The sequence below is a fragment of the Lactuca saligna genome, chromosome 4 (genome assembly GCF_052625555.1).
Source record: "Lactuca saligna cultivar CGN05327 chromosome 4, ASM5262555v1, whole genome shotgun sequence".
Classification (NCBI taxonomy): domain Eukaryota; kingdom Viridiplantae; phylum Streptophyta; class Magnoliopsida; order Asterales; family Asteraceae; genus Lactuca; species Lactuca saligna.
The window spans coordinates 54062151-54069775 of NC_136420.1; positions in this window are offsets into that span (position 1 = coordinate 54062151).

Genomic DNA, 7625 nt, shown 5'->3' on the forward strand with positions numbered 1-7625 from the left:
GAATGAGGATGAGCCGGTGGTCCCCGAGGAGCCGGGAAGGCGGGTTAGGCCGAGAAACGAGCGGGTACGAGAAGACCCACCGGTTATTCCGGTGGAGGATAACGAGGGATGGAACCAAGTGGAGTATCGATGCTACTTGGATGATATAGGGCGAGGGGTTAATTACACCAATCAATCCTTCGACTATCTTTTCCAACAAATGCATATTGCCCCGCGACCGGGACCCGGCTATCCTTACATTATGGATTGGGACGAAAGGATGCAAAGAAGGGGTGGAGAAGGAGGTAGTGGAGCTGGAGGAGCCGGGATGGAAGAGGAAGAATGAAGATTTTATTTGCTTTTGTTTTGTTTGATGTTTGTTTTAAGACAATTGTGGACATGTTGAATTTGGCTATGTGGTTGGAATATTAGTGTTACTTTTAGTTTTCTTTTCAGGAATTGAAGCTAGGAAGCATGCTATTTAGGAATGGTCAAGAGAGGAATGAGAATCTTTATGAGTGCTTATGGAGTCTTGTTCCTAGGATCGAGTCCGTACGAATCGAGAGTTTATTGAAGTGTTACTGCTTAGGGAGTTTACTGGAGAGTACATTTATATTTACATGTCAACACTAGAGTAAAGAGAGACAGCGGTTTAAAATAATTCTGGAACTATACGCTCTACTCGCCGAGTGCACTAATACTACTCGGTGAGTACATCTGCTTCTGCACGACCTACTTTGCCAACGAATTCTACTCGCCGAGTTTGATCTCCTACTCGCCGAGTAGCCTGCTGCAGGAGGAGTTTCTGATTTGTTCTGGCTACTTTTTTCTGTGCCATTCATACATTCTTTATGAATTACTACTGAGGATTGTGCAACAACCTTTTTTCCTTGGAGTTTTCGAGCTATCAACCACACGAGACGTATGACACCCGTGCCATGGATGAGCTGTTCCCATGGTTAAAGTCACTAGAAGAAGAGAGTGTCAACCTAGCGACTGCTACCCCAGGGGAGTTTGTTCTAACTTTCTCTCTATTTGCATTTTTTTTAGTTGTTATAATATGCAATGAGGGCATTGCATAAAATAAGTGTGGGTAGGGGGTTAGTCACATCTTAGAACACTTAGAATCTTAATTTAGGCTAATTTTTTTTAAAAAAATTTGTTGCATACCAAAAATGCTTAGGTCTTTAATTAGAAAATTTTTGTAAAAATTAGGATTCCATATTAGAATTGTGTTAATAATTGTATGAGAACCCAAATGTTTAGTTGAGCCTATATACGTTCTAGTGCATTTGTGGCTTCCTTATTTCAGTGAAATCATAAGACAAAAACACGACCTTGCTCAGCCTGAGGGATGCAATATGTTTAGCAGCCTAAACCTGAAATGTATCCAGGAAAGTTTTTATCATTAGCCAATAAAGGTTGAGATTGAGCGCCCCTGCTAAAGCATGTAGGGATTTGAGTGAAAAAAATTGAGAAATATATGAAAAAAGAGAAAAAAATTACTAGAAAAGTTATAGGAATTTTGGAGCAAATGAAGTGAAGATTAGAAGATTGAAAATTCCGAAGAAATTCAAAAAGTTGAAGATACCAAAAATCAAACAACAAAGGTGGTGAATTCAAAGAAATTAAAGATCGAATGTCAAAGAAGTGAAGAATTCCAAAGAGCTCCATAGTGGTATCATAAATTGTAATTTTCTAGATTATGTATGCTTGGGTTGCTCAATTAAAAATACCTTGAGGGTAAAGAGATTTTCTGAGGATGGATTCGGAGGGTTGCATAAAATGAGCATAGTTCGGGGTGAGTGGGCGAATGTTTATGAGGATTGTGAGTATTTGAAGTATGGGGGGTTTTTAGGAATTTTAGACACAAATGCATGCGTTGCGGTCTTGGCATAATGGCTGGGTTGGATTGGAGTTATTAATGTGATTTTAATGTGTTTAAAATTTAGTTTTACTTGGGGGCAAGCAAAAGTCAAGTGTGGGGTATTTTGATATGTGCATAATTAGTTAATTATTTTATATATATTCTTAGTTATTTTTGGTTAATTATGAGAATAATGTGGACAAAAGGTACTTAAAATGCTTTGAATTGTGTTTTCAGTCTAAAGGATATGCTTGGAGGCAAAAAGGAGAAAAGGAAAGCAAGTGAAGATTAAAGAGTGAAAGAAGGATCTACTCGGCGAGTAGATCGACCCTACTCGGCGAGTACATGACGATATACCAGAAGATAAGTACGACTGCTAATTCAAGACGGATAAGTATGCACCTACTCGGCAAGTTTATTCTGCTACTCGCCGAGTACCCTCTGTTTTGGGATATCTTTAAAAGACGAATCTTTATCCCATGGGACAGAACCCCTGGCGATTTTTGAAGGATTAGCTGCGACTAAAAGGTTCAGAAGGCGCTAAGGAACCCTAAGCTTCAAGAGTTGGAAGAATTCAAGCAATTAGGTTAATTCTACCACTTAGACTTAGGAATTAAACATGTTTGCTTTCATAAACTTTGTTTTTGTGTTTGTTTCTACTGCAACTATGAGCTAAACTCGTTTTTGTTTCTATTTGGGGAATACCAAAGAACTCCTATGGTTTAATTATAAATTCTTGCTTAATTGTCTATTGGTGATTTATTAAATCAAGTTTGTTAAAGAACCTTATGTATTAATCACTACTATTTTCTGTTAATTGGAAGGCAATTAGGTTGCATGAACATCACTTAATTGTTAACCTCATATGTCTATGTGAATGCTAAAACGTATGCTTGGAAGTAATGAGTATGAAACTAAGATTAATAAGAAAATAGGAAGATTAATGTGTGAGCTTGTTTGAGAAACCATCAACAAGAGGTTAATTGAATTGATAACTTAATTAACCATTACAAATCTTATTTAATCCAAATAATTAATCTAGGGAATTAATTAGTTTAAACACTTGATCAACGCTTAAATTAGTTAATTGTCTAAGGGTTAGGAGTAATGAATATGAACCTAACTATTATTATTGGTAACCAATAGCAATTAATCTACTTTAACGTAAATAACCATAGGAGTGAATTGGTTGAACCTAAATAGAAACATCTTTATCAAATTTGGTGAATAGTTGTTGCTCTAGTTAATTAGTTAATTTAGTTTGTCTAAGTTTCTAGTCTTGCAAAACTAGAGAAAAACCCTTTACTTTTATTATTTGTTTTAGTAAAAATTAGCTATTAGTTTAATTGCCGTTCCCTGAGTTCGATACCTTACTTATCAATCTATACCACTTAAAGACAAGTTCACTGCCTTTGTGTGCTCAAATTATTAATAAAAAGTAGGGATAAAACTAGTTGAATTTACACACATCAGGGGGTCAGGCATCAAGTCATGGGTAGTACAGAGGTTATACTTAAGACTACTAAGTTGATTTAGCAGATGCACAACAGGTTGCGGGTCATGCAGAACCAACAGAAGAGTTATGCAGATCGGCGATGTTCGGATCTTGAGTTTGAGGTGGGAGACTTTGTGCTTCTGAAGGTGTGACCTTGGAAATGTGTCATTCAATTCCGGAAGCGGGGCAAGTTGGGCCGCAGATTCATTGGACCTTTTAAGATTTCAGCCCGGGTTGACAAGGTTGCATACCGGCTGGATTTTCCCAATTAGCTCATCCAGATTCATAAAAACTTCCACGTGTCTCAGCTTCGGAAGTGTATGGCCGATGAGTCCGCAGTTATTCCTCTGGATGACATTCAGGTTGATGATTGCTAAAATTATGTGGAGAGACCATTGGCAGTGTTAGATTGGAAGACAAAGGCTCTGCGTAACAAGGAAGTATCACTGGTCAAGGTCTAGTGGCAACAACGGAAGGGTTCCGAATGGATGTGGGAACCGGAGGTGGAGATGCGAGAGCACTACCCATATCTATTCACATCAGCAGACTTTTAGGATGAAGTCTAGTTCAAGTGAGGAAGAGTTGTAACATTTATTATCCATGTATTCATTTTAACCCTTGAGTTATGCTCTATTTGCTAAGTTTAGTCCCTAGTGGCAATTTCATAATTTTGGAGTTGTTGGAGTACGCGAGGCATACACCCTCGTACACTGAGCGTACTCCAGATCACCTTAATACGCAACATGTATATTGGTACGCCGGGCATACGAAACCAGGGTGAAAAGCCTATATTTTAGGGTTTGGACCATATTTAAACACATCTATGGCCTCATGCACCTTTTCATCTTCAGCCACCCTCCACATTTTGAAACCCTAAAGAGTGTTTGTGCATTGTGAAGCTTGTTAAGACATTTTTGGTGCTATTTGGAGCTTTTGGAGTAGAAGGAAGAGCATTGAGGTGGTGGTGTTTCACTCAAGATTTTAGATCCAACATCTTGTCCCCCTTATGCACGTTGTGGAGGTAAACAGTTTCAACCTTGATGCATAAGTCTTATGGATCTAGTTTTAGCTCAAAATTTTTCCTTTTTTGGTCCCAAACTTGGTTTTTATGAGTAAAAGGTACTCCAAGGCATTTGAGTTGTCCTTTTAGATGGTATTAATGGACTAAGAGACTATAGTTTTTGGAATTAAGGACTTAATAGCCATGATAGACCATAAATTTGGAAACTTTATGGTTAAGAATATCTTTTGTTGCCTAGATCTGAAGTTTGGATGTAAGTTCTTAAAATATTAAGCACTTAATAAGAGGAGTGGTAAGAAGCCATGTACGCAGGGCGTACCGAGGGGTACCCTGAGCGTACAAGGTCAACTTCTCGATCCTCAGTCATCTGAAAAGTATGCCCTGCATACACGAGGAGTACACCCCACATACTGACTGAGTTGACCCTGTTGAATCAGTTGAATTTGACCTGGATTTTGACTAGGTTTTGACCTAAGGTTATTTTAGGTATTTAAATGGTAGTATGAGTTTTTGTTACTATTATTCGTACAGGTGACCAGTAGCATGGGTTTTAGAGTAGCGTGTCAGTTCAGCTTTTCGTTTGTCTGTGTGGTGAGTCACTATATTGTATGAGTAGAAACTGCACGATATTGTATGATTTTGTTTAATGTGTTTGTATGATTTATGTATTGTGCTATATGGGCTCGGAGTCATTATGAACTCGGGGTTGATATGGAACCGGAGATTGATTCGGACCCAACACAACTATTTGATACGGACCCGGGGTTTGATACAGACCTGATACAGCCACGTGTTCTTATATTATATATATGTTGTATATGGTAATTTGGGAAATATGCTTACAGTTTATGTTTATGGTTTCAGGTACTTTCAGCTCAAAAGGGAAGGGTCCGACGTGATGACACAACATCTTCCCCACATGATTTTCGTACTTGATGTATTTGTACTATGAAGTTTTGGAATACTGTAATGAATTATAGCTTTTTATACAATCAATGAATGAAAATTCATGGATTTTAAATGAAGAATTTTAGTACTATTTTTGGGTCGTTACACGACACAAAAATATCATTATAAACGTTGCCACAAAAAGTTTTTAGTTACACTTTTTGGTTATGATGTTGCACCCCTCTTAATTTTTTTAAACAATTAAGATTTTATAAAAAACCAAATAGCGTGGAGCTAGATTAAAAAAACAATTACATTTTCTAACCCTTAATTATTTGTAGTAGTCTTCTAGCCAAACTTACTACTATCATGTTATAATAATCATTTTGCAGTGGTATTAAAACTATATAAGCTACCACTTATTTAACTACGTTTATCTAGTAGTATTACAACCAACCATGCTTCCCTTACAATATATCCTTTTAAAAGTATGCCATTATAGACACCAATTCTTCCATTACTTATATATTTAGGAGATGATATTACAGTCACTTAGACTACCACTCTTTCCACTATCAATCTACAAGTATAGTGTTACAGGCACCAAGTCTACCATTCACTTGCAATTCTCCAACATCGATATACAAGTATAGCGTTACAGACTCCAACTCCGCCATTGACTTGTATTCCTCAAATGATGGTATTACAATCATCTAGACTACCATTTATGTCAGGCCTATATACTCATGGTACAAAACCGTTCCTACTATCATCTCATTCGACGTATACAACCGCATTATATTGCCTTATGGATAACAAAACAAAACTACTGTAATCTAACATATATTTTACTCTAACGATACGCCAACATCCTAGCATATACAAACATACAATGACATGTACATTATAGTGGGAAAAACTCCTTTTGTATAATTCAATTCTTATAACCAAACCATATGTGTACATTCCACAAGAATCCACCACTATATAAATTCTCTGTTACTCATAACCATAAACAACTAGATCAACATTCCACTACTCACAACCAATATAGTTAGATCAATCATTTAATCTATATAACATAGCTCATCTATAACGCAGCTAATCCAACTCATTATTCCAAGTAACAATAACATGCTATAACATTAATCATACTAGTTCACCATAACTTTCAACCACACACCACACTACCGGTACTAAATCAATAACTTAAAATTTCCCAACAATCATAGTATTGTATCTATTACATAATTAACACAATACAATAATAAATACACATCAAGATAACATTCTCAGAAAAGAAGTGTAGTTACCTACCTTGCTAGTGATGGGTTTTGAGCATAACATACAAAACCTATGTGTGCATGAAAACCCTAATTCTTGGATCTATATTTTCTCTAATTGAACATACAACTTTTGAATATCAAAGAAAAAACCCTAGAAAGTATATACTTTTTTCGAAATATGTAAAAATAGGGTTAAGAAATATACCTTGATTGTTATACTGTAATAACAATGAACTCCTAATAATCTTGAACTTCGAGAGCAAGTGTTACAAGTGTCACACCTCTAGTAGATCACACCTAAAACTAAGCAAGAGGATGAGAAAGGAGAGAGGAGGAGAAGCTCTTAGAAATTCGGTTATCATTATGGGATTCAGATGGCCGAAAATCTCAAGCCCTATGGGTCTATTTATAGTGCAGATAGGATACACTGGATAACCCTAATTTGAATAATGTATTATTAATTCAAATTGATAATTATCCACCTCCTTAATTATCCACATGAGATAATCTAGAAACCCTAATCATCATTAGGAATTTCGTCCACCACCTTCCCTAGGAAGGTTCTGGAACCTCTTGTTCACCTATTGAACAATTGCACTTTATTCCTACACTTTCAATTAATTCTTTTAAACCTGAAATTAATTCCAATTAATTTTTGATTAAATATTAATTGAATATTATGATTCCTAGTTAATATATTATTTTCCATAATACATTAATAAATCACTTATTTCAATTTATTATTCAAATAATAAATTTATCCTTTCTCCAAAAGTCATCCTGTCAAGTTGCTAGTTATGAGGGCAACCCCAAAGGACTGTGTTACTATGAATTCAAGTATATACCAATTATAGTTATGGGCTTATACACTTAATCCAACATCCTCCCACTTGGATAAGTCTTATAACTATAGTGATCATATAATCCTCCGTTCTGGAAGATATCATATGGTCAAACAACATGGAACCGAATCAATCTCATTGTCCAATTCTTTGTTTCCCAATTTCCGATTTGTAATGAAAAAGAACTACTAATCGAACAGATCAATTTAGTCCTGGCCGAGCCCGACACTATAAGTCAACACCAAAT